We start from the raw sequence: 18,310 nt of genomic DNA, 5'->3' as shown, positions 1-18,310 counted from the left end.
TTCCAATCCATGAACACGGTATGCCCTTCCATCTGTTTAGGTCTTCTGTGATTTCTTTTAGCAGTTTTTTGTAGTTTTCTTTGTATAGGTCTTTTGTCTCTTTAGTTAAATTTATTCCTAGGTATTTTATTCTTTTAGTTGCAATTGTAAATGGGATTCGTTTCTTGATTTCCCCCTCCGCTTGTTCATTGCTAGTGTATAGAAGTGCTACAGATTTTTGAATGTTGATCTTGTAACCTGCTACTTTGCTGTACTCATTTATTAGCTCTAGTAGTTTTGTTGTGGATTTTTCCGGGTTTTCGACGTATAGTATCATATCATCTGCAAACAGTGATAGTTTTACTTCTTCCTTTCCAATTTTGATGCCTTGTATTTCTTTTTCTTGTCTAATTGCTCTGGCTAGAACCTCCAACACAATGTTGAATAATAGTGGTGATAGTGGACATCCTTGCCTTGTTCCTGATCTTAGGGGGAACGTTTTCAATTTTTCCCCATTAAGGATGATATTAGCTGTGGGTTTTTCATATATTCCCTCTATCATTTTAAGGAAGTTCCCTTGTATTCCTATCCTTTGAAGTGTTTTCAACAGGAAAGGATGTTGAATCTTGTCAAATGCCTTCTCTGCATCAATTGAGATGATCATGTGATTTTTCTGCTTTAATTTGTTGATATGGTGTATTACATTAATTGATTTTCTTATGTTGAACCATCCTTGCATACCTGGGATGAATCCTACTTGGTCATGATGAATAATTCTTTTAATGTGTTGTTGGATACGATTTGCTAGAATTTTATTGAGGATTTTTGCATCAATATTCATTAGAGAGATCGGCCTGTAGTTTTCTTTCCTTGTAATATCTTTGCCTGGTTTTGGTATGAGGGTGATGTTGGCTTCATAGAATGAATTAGGTAGTTTTCCCTCCACTTTGATTATGTTGAAGAGTTTGAGGAGAGTAGGTACTAATTCTTTCTGGAATGTTTGATAGAATTCAGATGTGAAGCCGTCTGGTCCTGGACTTTTCTTTTTAGGAAGCTTTTGAATGACTAATTCAATTTCTTTACTTGTGATTGGTTTGTTGAGATCATCTATCTCTTCTTGAGTCAAAGTTGGTTGTTCATGTCTTTCCAGGAACCCGTCCATTTCCTCTAAATTGTTGTATTTATTAGCGTAAAGCTGTTCATAGTATCCTGTTATTACCTCCTTTATTTCTGTGAGGTCAGTAGTTATGTCTCCTCTTCCATTTCTGATCTTATTTATTTGCATCCTCTCTCTTCTTCTTTTTGTCAATCTTGCTAAGGGCCCATCAATCTTATTGATTTTCTCATAGAACCAACTTCTGGCCTTATTGATTTTCTCTATTGTTTTCATGTTTTCAATTTCATTTATTTGTGCTCTAATCTTTGTTATTTCTTTCCTTTTGCTTGCTTTGGGGTTAGCTTGCTGTTCTTTCTCCAGTTCTTCCAAATGGATAGTTAATTCCTGAATTTTTGCCTTTTCTTCTTTTCTGATATAGGCATTTAGAGCAATAAATTTCCCTCTTAGCACTGCCTTTGCTGCGTCCCATAAGTTTTGATATGTTGTGTTTTCATTTTCATTCGCCTCGAGGTATTTGCTAATTTCTCTAGCAATTTCTTCTTTGACCCAGTCGTTGTTTAGGAGTGTGTTGTTGAGCCTCCACGTATTTGTGAATTTTCTGGCACTCTGCCTATTATTGATTTCCAACATCATTCCTTTATGGTCCGAGAAAGTGTTGTGTAAGATTTCAATCTTTTTAAATTTGTTAAGACTTGCTTTGTGACCCAGCATATGGTCTATTTTTGAGAATGATCCATGAGCACTTGAGAAAAAGGTGTATCCTGCTGTTGTGGGATGTAATGTCCTATAAATGTCTATTAAGTCTAGTTCATTTATAGTAATATTCAGATTCTCTATTTCTTTGTTGATCTTCTGTCTAGATGTTCTGTCCCTTGATGAGAGTGGTGAGTTGAAGTCTCCAACTATTATAGTATATGAGTCTATTTCCCTTTTCAGTGTTTGCAGTGTATTCCTCACGTATTTTGGGGCATTCTGGTTCGGTGCGTAAATATTTATGATTGTTATGTCTTCTTGTTTAATTGTTCCTTTTATTAGTATATAGTGTCCTTCTTTGTCTCTTTTAACTGCTTTACATTTGAAGTCTAATTTGTTGGATATTAGTATAGCCACTCCTGCTCTTTTCTGGTTGTTATTTGCATGAAATATCTTTTCCCAACCTTTCACTTTCAACCTATGTTTATCTTTGGGTCTAAGATGTGTTTCCTGTAGACAGCATATAGAAGGATCCTGTTTTTTAATCCATTCTGCCAATCTATGTCTTTTGATTGGGGAATTCAGTCCATTGACATTTAGTGTTATTACTGTTTGGATAATATTTTCCTCTAACATTTTGCCTTTTGTATTATGTATATCATATCTGATTTTCCTTCTTTCTACACTCTTTTCCATATCTCTCTCTTCTGTCTTTTTGTATCTGACTCTAATGCTCCCTTTAGTATTTCTTGCAGAGCTGGTCTCTTGGTCACGAATTCTTTCAGTGACTTTTTGTCTGAGAATGTTTTAATTTCTCCCTCATTTTTGAAGGATAGTTTTGCTGGATATAGGAGTCTTGGTTGGCAGTTTTTCTCTTTTAGTATTTTAAATATATCATCCCACTGTCTTCTAGCTTCCATGGTTTCTGCTGAGAAATCTACACATAGTCTTATTGGGTTTCCCTTGTATGTGATGGATTGTTTTTCTCTTGCTGCTTTCAAGATCCTCTCTTTCTCATTGACCTCTGACATTCTAACTAGTAAGTGTCTTGGAGAACGCCTATTTGGGTCTAATCTCTTTGGGGTGCGCTGCACTTCTTGGATCTGTAATTTTAGGTCTTTCATAAGAGTTGGGAAATTTTCAGTGAAAATTTCTTCCATTAGTTTTTCTCCTCCTTTTCCCTTCTCTTCTCCTTCTGGGACACCCACAACACGTATATTTGTGCGGTTCATATTGTCCTTGAGTTCCCTGATACCCTGTTCAAATTTCTCCATTCTTTTCCCTATAGTTTCTGTTTCTTTTTGGAATTCAGATGTTCCATCCTCCAACTCACTAATTCTATCTTCTGTCTCTTTAAATCTATCATTGTAACTATCCATTATTTTTTCTATGTTTGCTACTTTATCCTTCACTTCCATAAGTTCTGCGATTTGTTTTTTCAGTTTTTCTATTTCTTCTTTATGTTCAGCCCATGTCCTCTTCATGTCCTCCCTCAATTTATCGATTTCATTTTTGAAGAGGTTTTCCATTTCTGTTCGTATATTCAGGATTAGTTGTCTCAGCTCTTGTGTCTCATTTGAGCTATTGGTTTGTTCCTTTGACTGGGCCATATTCTCAATCTTTTGAGCGTGGACAGTTATCTTCTGCTGCTGGCGTCTGGGCATTTATTCAGATTTCTCTGGGTGTTGGACCCAGCAAGGTTGTAAGATTTTTCTGTGAAATCTCTGGGATCTGTTTTTCTTATCTTGCCGAGTACATGGCGCACGTGGCACACGTTTGTCTCAAGTGTTTGGAATGGGTCTCCCCCAGTCACCGATCTCCGTGGCCTGGGGCTTTCGGATCCAAATCTCTCCGTTGGTTCAGGGGCCGCACGTGGTGGGGGCGTCAGCTGCCGCGGCTTGAGGGGACCCTGTGGCTGGTTGCGGGCCGCAGCGTGCCTGGGGGATTCCCCACCGGACCAGGAAGCCTCCCGTGGGGGGGGGGGCTTCCGCAGCTTGGATAGCCCTCCTATCTGAGACTCGTATCCGCGGACTCGAAGCAGAGACTCGAAGCCGCCCGCAAAAGAGGGGTGCCACCTGCCTCGGCTTGGGAAACTTGCTTCTCCAATACTCTCAGCCGGCCCGGAAAGGGGGGAGGGAGTAGCTCGGACCACCGCAGCTGCCGCTGATCGGGAGATCGCACGCCGCTCGGGGGTCTCACTGCAGCCGAGTCTCGCAGTCAGTCTAGCCAGCCCAGACTTTGGATAGCCCTCTGATCCGGGACTCGTAGCCGCGGACTTAAAGCCGAGACTCGAAGCCGCCCGCAAAAGAAGGGCGCCGCCTGCCTCGGCTTGGGGAACTTACTTCTCCGATACTCTCAGCCGGCCCCGGAAGGAGGGAGGGATTAGCTCGGACCGCCGCAGCTGCGGCCGCTCGGGGGTCTCGCCGCAGCCAAGACTCGGAATCAGACTTGCCAGCCCAGACTTTGGATAGCCCTCTGTTCCGAGACTTGTAGTCGCGGACTCGAAGCCGCCCGCAAAAGTGTGGCGCCGGCCGCCTTGGCTGGGAAGCTTGTCTCTCCGAGTCTCTCAGCCAGCCCCGGAAGGAGGGAGGGATTAGCTCGGTCCGCCGCAGCTGCGGCCGCTCGGGGTACTCGCCGCAGCCAAGACTCGGAATCAGACTTGCCAGCCCAGACTTTGGATAGCCCTCTGATCCGAGACTTGTAGTCGCGGACTCGAAGCCGCCCGCAAAAGTGTGGCGCCGGCCGCCTTGGCTGGGAAGCTTGTCTCTCCGAGTCTCTCAGTCAGCCCCGGAAGGAGGGAGGGATTAGCTCGGACCGCCGCAGCTGCGGCTGCTCGGGAAATCGCCCGCCGCTCGGGGATCTCACTCACCGCAGCTGAGTTTCGCAGTCAGACTAGCCAGCCCAGACTTGGTTACGCTGTGTGTCCATTCCCTGCTGTAGCCCCGGGAGTTGTTTTGTACTGTTTCTGTTCACCTATTAGTTGATTTGGAGTCGGAGGAACTAAGACGCATGTACCTTACTAAGACGCCATCTTGGATCTAATGTTTTCTTAATACTAGCTAATTAGCAACTATAACTTTTTCGCTGCTCATAAAAGTTTCACATGTAAATCTTATTAGAAAATTGACTTCCATATACTGGAAAATATATTTACTGCATTACTTTGGATCAGTTTTAATTTTTGCATGCTTTTCTCTATGATTGTATTTTGGATTTTCGTTGATGATTTTCTTTAACATCAACTATTTGGATAAATAGAGATTATTTTCATTAAAAACGTGTTATGGTAAAAGGCTTAGGCAAGCAACAGTCTTTTGGTGCAGGCTGGAACTCGTAGTCAGAGGGTTCAGTTGGTACACGGGTCTCAGATCTCTCAGCAGGTTGTGGAAAGACATTTGGGTTGTGGCAAGTTAAATTAATGTGGATCTGGACTCCAAGAGAAGAACTGCAGCCCCTGACTCCCACTCAGTTGTGTGCATGTGGCCTTGCCAGCTGGAATAAAAAGTGTGCTTGGGCATCAGACAGGCTGAGGTTAGGCAACAGCTGTTCAGGGAGTTAATCGGCTGGAACTCCTGTTGCCCACACCTGTTGCCCTTGTGGGACATTGCATTTGGGCACAGCTCCTCCTACTGGTGGGAAGAAGGGGGCTCCGGCTCCATTCAGATTGTCGTCAGGCAACACAAATCTTCAGGGGCATTCAATCAGACAATCCTGATTGTCTTTCCACAAAATATAGACAATCTATAAATAAAGCATATTTTAAGTAAAATTTAGATTGTTGAGGAGACACAAGATAGAAATTGTTTGATGTTTTTCTTGCTGTTCCTTTCTCCCCTTCCATCACTGCTCCCAGATATTACCAATTTAAAACAACTTTTAGATGAGCTGGGTACACAGTTTATGCAAGAAAGAACATAGGGATAAATATCTCATAAGCTGATGCTATGATGATATTGTCATGAATTAGGAGTAGCCACAATGTAGCATGGTGGTTTTACAACCTATTGTTTAAATAATGGACAGATATAAACAATTCATTTGATTTGAGTTAAATAATTGCACAAAATTATTTGTTTAGTCATTTAGGGCTATATTCCATCATTTTACTTCTAATATATTTTAATTTGTCCTCTATCAAGCCCATAGAAAAACTCTCTATTCATGAGCTATCCAATATGGTAGACACTATTTGCATATGGGTACATAAATTAAAATTAAGTTTCTTAATTACGCTAGAGTACATGCACATGTGGCTAGAGGCTATCTCATTGAATAACGCAGAGATAGAATACTTCCATCAGCGCTGAAAATTACACAGGAAAGTGCTGTTGATCTTTGCCAGGAAGCAAGATGTTGAATTGTCTGATGTTTGAGTCTCATTAAAAGCCAGTAGTACTGTTTAGGAGAAGCAATATTTACAGAAGATTGGTGGAAGGATGCTCATTGCTATGGTTTGAGTATTACCCTTGAATCAAGCAAGATCATTGGCAGAATTTTTGGATCACAGACTCTTGGCTCTCTACAGAACTGCTTTCATTGAGCCAAATTTTGGGATTTTGTCCAAGAACTCATTAAGAAATAACCTCGTGAATACTGCTATGCTAGAAAGTAAAGAATTGCTCAAGAATGCTGGGGACCTGTCAAAAGGATACAGGAATCAGCTTGATATGGGACGTTCACTGGTCAAAAATGAGAGGAATTGAGCAACAAAATTAACAATGATAAATGGGTTATAGAATAAATCCAGTATGGACATGAGATCATACTGATGTAAGTAAATGTGTAGAGGAAAAGAGAAAGTTCTTCCTTATGGTAGAATGCCAATTAAAAAATGCAGAAGAGGTGATGGAATTAAAACAGCATCATTTGGCAACCACCAAGAAACACTAATAGCTGGTAAAACTAGTGGGTAAAAGTTGGATATGAAACAGGATATTTAAATAATACAAAAGTATCTCCTCAAAATACTTATTAATTATAAAGGTTAAAAATAACTTCACAGTGAAGAAACCTGGTAGATCTTACCTGTGCCATTTTGAAAGGATTTATGCACCTTAGAAAAACCATGCTTTAATCCTAATCCCATTTGTAAAGGCAGCCATTTCTTCTAATCCCTATTCAGTACTATAGGCCGGAAACTTGATTAGGTTATCTCCACAGAGATGTGACTCACTGAGTTGGTATTAAACTTGATTAGATGGAGATGTGACTCCACCCATTCCTAGCAGGTCTTGATTAATTTACTGGAATCCTCTAAAAGAGGAAGCATTTTGAAGACAGAGCCCACACCACTAGAGACCTTCGGAGATGAAGAAGGAATATGTCCCTGGGGGAGCTTCATGAAACAAAAAGCCTGGTGTGAAAGTTAGCAGATGTAGCCATATTTGCCATGTGCCTTTTCAGTTGAGAGAGAAACCCTGAACTTCATTGGCATTTTAGAACCAAGGTATCTTTCCCTGGATGCCTTAGATTGGACATTTCTATATCTTTGCTTTAATTTGGACATTCTCTGCAGTCTTAGAACTGTAAACTAGCAACTTATTAAATTCCCTTTTTTAAAAGTCATTCAGTTTCTGGTATATTACATTCTGGCAGCTAGCAAACTAGAACCTTACCTTAACTAAGTGTTCCAAGTTAGCATCACTACTAATGGGAAGAATAGATATCACATGCCTTAGAATGGGATTTACTGAGCACACAACACTACTTCTGAGATACTCCTGCCAAAAATGCATGACTGGAATCTAATCACGGGGAAACATTAGGGAAACTGAAATTGAGGGACAGTCCACAAGACAGCTGGCCCATACTGTTTAGAAATGTCAAGATCTTGCAAGACAAAAAAAGACTAAGGCACTGTTCCAGATTAAAGACCAAAGAGACATGAGAGCTAAATGCAAGTGTGATCCTAGATTGGATCTTGGAGCAGGAATTTTTTTTTTCCTTTGCTCTAAAGAACATTAGTGAGGAAAATGGTAAAATCTGAAAAGGTATGCATTTTAGATTATAATACTGTACCTATTAATTACTGTTAATTCCTGATTTTGATTATTTTACTGACATTATATAAGAGAATTTCCTTGATTTTCACACATACCCATAGAAATTTTGGGGAGTTAAGGTCTCCAACTATCTGTCACATGATTCTGAAATATGTAAGTATTTATCAAGAGAGAATGATAAAAGCAATCATGGCAAAATATAACCAGTTAAACATTTGGGGAATCTGAGTGAAGATTATAAGGGACTCTTCGTACAAAAAGTTTTGTCACTTTTCTAAAAGGCTGAATTGAGTTCAAATTAAAAATTAATGAAAGATATAACCTTTTGAAAACCATTATATTTGTTTATAATGAAGGAAGTTTAACTTCTCTGAGTCTTTTCTGTGAAACTTAATATGAGAACATTCTTATAAGGTTAAAAGCTATGAAAGCTTTGACACCCCCTCCAAAGAACTATTTGGTTTCTCTTTTTGCCTATTGAAAGTATGTAACTGTTTCTCTTTTTCTCTTTTTTCTTCATCTTCAGAAAGTTCAGAGCTAAATTTTTGGCTACCTAAAGCAACTACATAGGAGCCTTGGAAAATTTCCTGTGTTCTATCCCCCCACTCCCCAACTTGGTTCTACCTTTCCTATATGCCCCTAGTACAGTTAATTTATTTTTTGCTTATACTTCATCGGCCACAACTTCTCTGTAGGCCAATGCATAAACAACAAGATCTTTATATTTGGCATCTCTGTATTTTAGGCCCTGTCCTGTGTACTTTTCACTCTCTATTTTACTTAATCCAATGAATTCTACCAGGTGGGTACTCATGCTGCTCTCCCAGTTTACAGATGGGAACACCGAAGCATGGAGGTGTTGAGGAGCACACAAACTCACCAGTTTAGAAGGTAGGAGAGCCCAGTGTTGAACGCAGGTGGTTTGTCTCCCAGCTGGAGTTCTTAATCACTGCACTGTACTGCCTTTTGAAAGTGAGAATCAGAGAAGAGGGAGGGAAGGAGAGCATCATTCCAGTTTTGCACAAAGATCTCCTCAACAGTGTTAACTCTTAGGCAAAAGTTAAACAGCCTTGAAAGTAAACATAAACTCATAATATCTTTATAATTTTTAAATTAGCATATGGATACATATATATGAAAGGAAGAATTTTAATAGAATTAAAAGTATTTTTCCTCCGACTGAAATGCTGACGTGAGATGCTTCAAGGCTCTGTCCCCCTCCCCTCACAGAAGCTTTGAACAATCAGCAGGAACTGGCGGAAACATCTCTCTAAAGGCTCCAGAAAATGGATAAAGGAATGCAGTAATAAGGCTAGTGTTGAATCAAGAAAAAGGCCACACAAAGCGGGAGGATCTCATGGCACCTTGACTGGTCCCTCCCCACCTCTCATCTGATTGGGGAGGAGCCAGCCCACATTCCCAGAGCAGATCCCTGGTCTCGGTTCTGGAGGGAGGAGAAATAACCCTTGTGCACCTACGAGGAGCATGCATGTCTTGCCTAATCTGTCTGGTGGTGGTCTGAGGGACTCTCTGCCCAGAACTTGCCCTGCAGATAGATGGTGACTCATGGAGCTCTCTTACAGAATGCCATGGGAGAGCAGTCAAGTGGTTCCCTGGGACAAGGGATTGCCGGCTGTAGGACACAGTGCAGTACAGGGGATCATGAAGAAACTGGTTCATAGGCAAGGGGGAGCATTTATATCCCTGCAATTGGAATTCTGAGGCAAACAGGTGCATGCCCCAGGTAAGATGCATGCACAGAAAGGATCAGGAAGGTGCCCATGCTTTGGCCTGGAGCTACTCTTCAAACTCACTGTACGGATAAACCTGAAGAAGAGCACTTGCCCAGATCCATCAGCAAATACTGGGAAAAATGTTTTCTCCCTTCTCCCTTTATTTTTACCCGCTGGTATTCAAGGAAATTTCTGTCATAATACCACCTGGATACAAGATTAAGGAACGGACACTTCAGAGTATAAATTCCAGCAATAACACACTAAAGTATCAAAATGTCCTAGTTTAAACAAAAGATTATAAAACACACCAAGAAATAGGAAGTGATGTCCTCGGCAAAGGTGAAGATTAAAACATTATAAACCATCAATGAGAAAGATCAGACCTGGGACATTTCAGAAAGTCTTTAAGAAAATAGTCCTAAATATGCTCAAAGAGCTAAAGGAAACCACGGACAAAAAAACTAAAGGAAATCACGAAAATGATAGATGAACACAAAGAGAATAGCAACAGAGAGATGAAAATTATGAAAAAGACCCAAACAGAGCTGAAGACCACAGTAACACAAATTTAAAATTCCCTAGATGGGTTCAACAGCAGATTGAAGCCAGCAGAAGAAAGAATCAGTGAACTTGAAGATAGGACTATTGAAAGCATCCAGTTTGAGGATCTGAAAAAGGAAAATATGAAGACAAGTATACAGAGCATGAGGAACCCACAGGACACCATCAAGTGTACCAATATATGTATTGTGGGAGTATCAGAAGGGGAAGAGAGAAAGGGGCAGAGAGAGTATTCGAAGAAATGATGGTTGAAAAATTTCCAAATTTAATGAAAGACATAAATATACACACCCAAGATGTTCAGCCAACTCCAAACAGTATAAACTCCAACAGACCCACACCACGCCATGTTATAATCAAACTGTTAAATCCCAAAGATAAAGACAGAACTCTGAAGGCTGCAAAAGAAGTAATGTGTCATGTACAAGTGAGCCCCAATAAGATTAGGTGCCAATATCTCCTAGGAAACCATGGAGACAAGAAGGTAGGTAGTGGGAGGATATATTTAAAGTGCTGAAAGCAAAAAATTGTCAACCAAGAATTCTGTATTTGGCAAAGCTGTCTTTCAAAAATCAGGGAGGAATTAAGACACTCCCAGATAAACAAAAGCTGGGGGTTTATTGTAGACTAGCCCTACAGTAAATTTTTAATATAAATACTTTCAGGTCAATTATACTCACTGATGTTGCTCTCATGCATAATACTGGGGAAGAAATAGGTCAGGAGCAGAGGGCTTCTTCCAGGCTAGAGATAAAATGCTAAGGAGTTACAAATATGGCAACAAATCGTAGAGTGATAGAATATTTGTGTTTTTTTCCCCTATTATTATTAAAAGGGAAAAAGACTGCTATTAACTGAAAACTTAAAAACACCTATTCGTAAAGTGAGAGATTGAATAGAGAAATGTAATCTTTGGGCCAACAATTAGTACCTATGAAGGATAAAGGGCTGCTGTGATTACTAGATGATCAGGTACTGATACTCGCTCACCAGCCAAGGCTACCCAGAACCCTAGACACATACAGACGAGGCAGCCTTCCTGTAGCAGTGACTGGTATACCAGAGGTCGGCTAAGGGACAAGATTTCCTCACCTGGTGTGCCAGTTTGGATCTGTTGCATAGTTACGTTTTGGTCCTGATCCAATCTTGTGGGAGCAGCCATTTCTTTGGCCCCTATTCAGTAGTATAGGTTGGAAACTTGATTAGATTCTTTCCATGGAGATGTGACACAAACAATTGTGGGTATAACTTTTGGATGGAGATATAACAGCCCATTCAGGGTGGGTCTTGATTGGATTACTGGAGTCTTTGAGGGGGCAAACATCTTGGAGAAAACTCAGAAGCCAAAGATCCTACAGAAATGACAGGGCTGACAGAAAGAGAGAGCCAACAGAAACTTCAGGGCCGGCACAGAGAGTAGAGACACGAGTGTTTTGAGATGATTGGGGCCAGCAGACGTTGCCGTGTGCCTTCCCATGAGATGTTAAGCGAGCCAGAACCTGGAGAGAGCCAAGGGGAGCCTAGAGATGAAAGTCAGCCCTGGAGAAGCAAAGTCAGGGACCCCACATGGACAGAGGCTGAAAGCAAGTGAGTCCAGGAGCAAGGGACAAGCAGGTGGCAGCCATGTGCCTTCCCAGCTGATGGAGGTGTTCCTGACCCATAGGCCTTTCTTGAGTGAAGATAACCTCTTGCCTTAATTTAGACACTTTCACTTCTTTAGAACTGTGAACTTGTAACTCATTAATTCCCCTTTTAAAAATCCATTCCGGTTCTGGTGTATTGCATTCTGGCAGCTAGCAAACTAACATACCTGGCTATCGCCAAACAAGTACAGTTCTTCCTGTCAACCTATCTCATAAAGACCTGTTATTTTACCTCATAAAATTTACAATAAGTTGTAGTTGTAAGAGAAAGAACTCCTACTTAACTTTCAATGTAAAAACTTACAGATAGAAACAAAGCTATTTTGAGACCAAAGAGACCAATGCCAAGAGCAGAGGCTGGGTGCAATCACTCTGAGGGGGGCAAACTTGTCTGGAATTTCCTGGTTTATCCCTCAAGGTCCCACATCCCAGGAAACACCTCAGTAGTTTTTATCATATATATATTTTTGATCTTTGATGCTGGACCACTGCAGTTCATACAGGTACCTTTAGGCAGGCCACCCAAGAAAAGGTTTTCTTCCTCTCTCCTGAGGCAGTTCCAAGCCTGGACACACATATGGGCGATTAGGAGGTGAAATGGAGTTTAGTCCCCACTTGAGGGCTGTGGCCCAGCACCGTTCTGCAGGGTACAGACATGGTGGCCCTGCTTTGCCTGGATCACGGCTCAAATCTACCCACAGCTGTAAGAATGTAAAAATCAGGAAAGCCTCCATGAAAATATAGCTTTTTGGTGTCTTTTAAAAAGATCTGGTCATACTTCACCTGCCTTCTTCCATCGGAACAAATGGCTGGAGTCAAGTAGCAGCTGCTACCTTTGAACTCTCCAGACCACCATTTTCCCCACCAGACCCTATTGTCATTGACATGGAGACTAAGTAGACAGTTGTCATTCATTAGTGCTTTGTTTTGTTGCTTTTTAAAAAAAAAATCCAATGTATTTTATTCACTTTTCCCAGACCCTGTGGGCTTTTAAGCATTCAGCCTCTGTTACAATTTGACTGTCCTATGATCACAAGATGAAAGAAGCAAGTCTCAGAAAGCTGTCTTTCTGAGAAGACAGCTTCTTTCTCAGAAGTCTTACCAAACTTCATTACATATTATTGTCTCTGAGTAAGGATAGACCAAACCTTACAAGAGCACATGAATGTTGCATTTGTGCCCCTCCATTTGTTTGTAATCTCACATTTTTCATGACACGAAGATTATAGTGGTTTGGATGAAGGCTAATGTATTTAAATTTTATACATTATCTGTTTATTTAAATAAACTATTTAAATTTCAGGTGCATTATAATCTTTTCAAACTTCTGCTATCTGAAGTGTGAAAACAGACGGATAAATATGCTAATAAAAGATTCAATGACAAAGAAAAGGAGGGAACCGAGTATGAAGTGTTTCCCCAGCTTAAATGACCATGGAACACTGTTTTGCAGGGCATCTTTGAGACTAGAGCTCATTGGAATACAGTTTGGGGAATGTTGCCATAGAGAAAGAGAACAAATTGCTTATTGACACAAGTGTTAACAGACATTCCTTGATGCTCAGCCCAGATTCCTAGGACCCCTCTTTTCTTTCTGTGATCCTCTTCTCTGGGTTTAGTGTATTCTTGCTTGCACTGGCCTGCACCTGTGATTCTTCTTTGAAGGAGTGCCCGTGGGCTACTGGAGATACTTTGCCCACCATGAAGAGAGACAGAAGCATCTGAGGTTGCACCCTCAGCCAATGACTGTCCATGTGGGAATATGAAAGCCTTGCTCTCTTGCCTGGGAGTGGAATGACTCTGAGGTTCAACTCACTCCAACGTTCCCCGGCAGAATCAGGCCAAGTGAGTGCGCCATCTTGGAGGTAAATCCTCAAGCCTCAGCTGAGCTGCCCAGCTGACCCCAGATAGAGCATAGACAAGCTGCTCTCACCAAACCCTGCCCAAACTGCAGATTCACAAGAAAAATAAATGATTGTGATTGTTTTAAACTACTAAGTGTTGGGTCATGTCTTATGCAGCAATAGATAATTGCAACATGTTTCTATCGCTTTTTTTTAAATTTCTTAATTTTAAAAATTAACAACAAACAAAAATATTAACATATCATTCCATTCTACATATACAATCAGCAATTCTCAATATCATCACATAGTTGCATAGTTCCTCTCATCCAGAAGTTTATAATCTCATATAACAGACAGAGGAAACCATTTTCCTGATCAAAAATATAATTCAGAAATTAGAATCAGCCAATCTAGTCCTTTAGGGTTAAATATAAAATAAATACACAAAGGGAGGGGAAAATACTGATGCAAGACTCTTTGAAGCAGTGAATTCATTCCTTTTATCTGGTTGTCATATATGTTGCTATTTTCAATGAGAACCTACGTTAAAGTTCAGTATAACCAAATTCTATAGAAACTGAGTAATCATATCATCAAAGAGAAATACTATTATTTTAATAATTGTGTTCTCTAACTCGAGCACAGGTAACTTCAACTTTACTTTGCTTTTTTTTTGGCTAAAGCATGCAGATACTATGCCAAAAACTTCGGTGAATTCATGTCTTTATGGATGTATCAACACAATAAACCTTCTTATGTATAAAATATCCTGACTAGAATCCTACATTGTTTATAAAAGCAAAAGCATTCCTTTATTACAAAAACACAATACCATTACAGCCAAACCTTTGGCCCAGGAGACTTTGTCCCAATAATTGAAACCAATCAAAACATTTACTTGCCACAGTTATTAATGAGTAATATATGTAATAAACTACATTTGGGGGTGCATGGGTGGTTATGTGGCAGAATGCTCGTCTTTCATGCAGGAAACCCGGGTTCCATTCTGGACCATGCACCACCCCCCCAAAAAAAACCCCACAAATTACATTTGGGAGGATTTTCATTTAAAAGTGAAAACTGGGAGCAAATTTCCTGTAGAAAATTCCCTTATGGATTCTATTCACATCATGCCAGCATGTATTTTCAATAAATCCAACCCACCAAAAATAGATGAGATTGTTCCTTAATCAAAATTGCATGTAAATACTTGCCAGTGTATTAGTTTGTGCAGCCACATTTAAAGCCCTTTTTCAAAGAGTTTCTTTCAGCATATGCCAAAATGAAACAATGGCAATAAATAGACGAACAGACTAAATGATGTAGGACTAAGCTTCCAGGACCTTTTTGAGTCACACCAATATGATAGGCTGGTAATGGCTCCCAAAGAATGTCCACCTTCTAATCCCCAGAACCTATAAGTGTTACTGATGTGTAATATGAGTCTTTCCAGCTGCACTTAAGATCTTGAGAGGGGGAGGTTATCCTGGATGATCTAGGTGGACTCTCAAAGCAATCACATGTATCCTTAGAAGAGGGAGGCAGAGGGAGATACCACACACAGAGAGAGGAGGAAGTGAAGTGAAGACAAAACACAAAGAGATTTGAAGATGCTGCCCTTGACAGTTGGAGTGATGCTGCCACAAGCCAAGGAATGCCAGCATTCACTAGAAACCAGAAGAGGCCGGGAACGGATTCTTACCTTAAAGCCTCCCGAGGGAGCACAACCTGCCAACATGTTGATTTTGGCCTGGTGATACTGAATTCAGATTTCTGGCTTCCAGAACTGTGAGAAAATACTTGCATATTGTTTTAAGCCACCTCGTTTGTGGGCATTTGTTACAGCAGCTGTAGGAAACTAACACAACCAGTCAGGTAAAGATTCTGAATGTTCCTATTCTTGGACTCTTATATTTGTTGGAGGAGTCATTAAAAAAATCCACAAGTGCCACACTCACAAAGTCCTACAGTGCTTTTCCTCTAGCCTGCACATCTGGAAAAATAAAAAGCAGCTGGACAGTTCTGAAGAAATGTTCTCTTGTACAGGCTTGTTTGCTAGAGGGCCTGGAAGGCGCCTCCCCATGGGGCATGCCCTCATCTCTCCTCGTGGGCTGTCGGCTCGCCTTCCACCCTCCCTTCCAGAGGCCTTCACAGCCCACGGTCACTGTGTCCACTGGGTGAACACTCCGTGTGCCTGGCAGCAGATCAGGAAAGTGAGGGACAAGACTTTTAAATATGGATTTCAACACGTAGTTCACACATAGAAGCAATTCCTGTCCAGATCTCTTTTTTTTCTTTTTAATATTTTATTGATAAAACAACATACAAACATTCTTAACATGCAAACATTTTATACATGGTGTACAGCTAGGGGCTCACAATATCATCCAGATCTCATCTTGCAGAATAATTTTTAATTATTGCCTTAATGAAAAGAAAGAAAACTTCACATAAATGGGCATATATCCAGCATATTTAATTAAGCTTTTTCCCTCCTTGCCCTTAAAGTATTACTCATTTAGCCAAATATTTTCAAGTTCTCAGTTTATCATATTTCACAGGTATGTTATTTTGTACTATTCAACATCTGGATAAAATGCAAAGTGCAAACGTTAAGAAAAAAGACTTTCTATCATTCTTCTTCTTATTTTTCTTGTGAACAGGAATAAAAGTCACATCCCCAGGGAGCCGGGGACTATTCCTGTCTTTACTTGCACTTTCTGGGGATGCCGCCCCTTCCCGGGCACTGCTCAACGTCCTCACGCGTTCCCTCCAAGGGGCCACGAAGTACATCTGGAATCTCTCAAGTGGAATCAGGTAAAGAGATAAGGGAAGAGAGGAACTGAAGGCTTCTCGCCCAGCCACAGCAAGCTCCTAGGGTATGGCGGTTGAGGCTCAGAGTCCCAATTTCTAGACCTGAGAAAGGGAGGCTGCCCTCGCCATCGCCCCTCGCAGGGCAAAGCGCAGCGGGGCCAGATGGGAGATAGTAATAGCTTGATTAATTTCTGGAGCTCTTTTTTCCACAACTGGCTCCTCCAGCTGTGCTTTTTCTTTTTCCCTACCACATAGATGATTCCAAAATTAAATCCCCATTCTTGTCCTCCTCTGTTAATAAAACCACCCCACCTCCACTTCATCCCTGATGCTCAAAAGCATGAAGGGGTGGGTTAACTGGTTTGTTTGTTTTCCATTTTGTTTATTCCACCTGGGGCTGGGCCTGGGGCATGGGAAGCCGCTCTTCACAGCATCAGGGCCTGCCACGCCTCCTCCTGGGACCCCTGCTGGCCAGGCTCCTCTGCTGCTCTCCCTGAGCCCATATCCCACACAAGGTTCCCAACAAGTCTTTCGTCCACAGGGCTAAGATAGTAGAGTCTGTTCAGTGCAGAGAGGCAGTCCGGATGATTAGAAATGATCAGTGCAGAGAGGAAGCCTGGATGATTCGAGTCCAGATGATCAGCTTTCACAAGGCTTCTGGGGAGTGGGTCCCTGTGTGGGAGCCCCATGTTGAGGGAGGTGAAGGAACACAGGAACTGCATGAGGAGTTCAGGTTGAGGGGGGCAGGATGAAGAACGAACTGGGCGCAGGGTGAGGAAGGAGAAGCCACTGGCTGAGCAGTACTTAAGACTTAAGACTCTTCCAGCTATGTTTTCTAACTTCTTTCTACATAGGCTAATGCTATTTGTGGTACTCATCTTCTATAAGCTGCCAGCCAGAAACACTTACAGAAATAAAAGAAGGCCAAACTGGGGGGATCTCCCAAGGAGTCCACAACAAAACAAACCAAAGGCAAAGATTTCAAAGAAGCCTGACTTTGATTCCTTAGCGGTTTTGACAACTTGGCCCCCCGGGGAACATCGGACGCAGGGAGGGCAGAGCCCCCAGCAGTGTTCCAGCATTCCCAGTAGAGTACAGCTTGCTAGTGGCTCACTGTGTACGCCAATCTGTCTCTTCTGAACCACAGAAGATGACTGCTGGCACCTTGCAGCGAGCACCCAGTGACGTAAAATGGCAGGTATTTGGAGGTGCCAATGGCCATCAGTTTGTCCTGCTGGGAGGGCTCACTGGCCTAGGCAAATCCGAGGCTGTGCGGAATGGATCAAAGGGCAATAATTATGGTTCCCACCTGTTCTGGTTTGCAAACTGTTGAAATACAATAGACCAGAACAGGAACTGGCTTGTAAAAAGGGGAATTTAATAAGTCACGTTTACAAGTTTGCAGTTCTAAGGAAGTGAAAGTGTCCAAATTAAGGCACCAACAAGAGGTTTACCTTCACTCAAGAAAGGCTGATGAGTCTGAAACACCTCTGTCTGCTGGGAAGTCACGTGACTGGCATCCACTGGTCCCTTGCTTCTGGGCTCCGTTGCTTTCAGCCTCTGTCCCTGTGGGGGCTCCTCACTTTGCTTTCCAGGGCTGGCTTTCATCTCTTGGCTTCCCTTGGCTCTCTCCAGGTCTGGCCTCCTTAGTGTCTCATGGCAACGTCTGCTGGGCTCCAAGCATCTCCAAACATATGTGTCTTTGTTCTCCACATGTCAGTATTTGTGTCAGCTCTGCTCTGAAGTTTCTATCGGCTCTGTCATTGATAGCACTTCTGTCATTTCTGACTCTTGCCAAAATGTTTCCTTTTAAAGGACTCCAGTAAACTAATCAAGACCCACCTGGAAAAAGTAGAGTCACACCTCCATCTAATCAAAAGCTCACACCCACAGTTGGGCATGTCACACCTTCCTGGAG

The 18,310-nt window shown here is 41.6% G+C and overlaps 1 long non-coding RNA gene across 1 annotated transcript in view; it reads left to right on the top strand.

Annotated features, from left to right (window-relative positions):
- LOC143669894 (uncharacterized) overlaps positions 1-16,458 on the top strand; it is a 42,568-nt gene extending 26,110 nt beyond the window's left edge. Inside the window, exon 4 of the long non-coding RNA XR_013169110.1 lies at positions 16,242-16,458. This is a non-coding gene — a long non-coding RNA (uncharacterized LOC143669894). The remainder of the gene's footprint in view (positions 1-16,241) is intronic.
- Positions 16,459-18,310: the final 1,852 nt, after the last annotated feature.

This window comes from Tamandua tetradactyla, chromosome 26 (genome assembly GCF_023851605.1).
Source record: "Tamandua tetradactyla isolate mTamTet1 chromosome 26, mTamTet1.pri, whole genome shotgun sequence".
NCBI lineage: Eukaryota > Metazoa > Chordata > Mammalia > Pilosa > Myrmecophagidae > Tamandua > Tamandua tetradactyla.
This window is presented reverse-complemented; position numbering and strand designations above follow the sequence as displayed.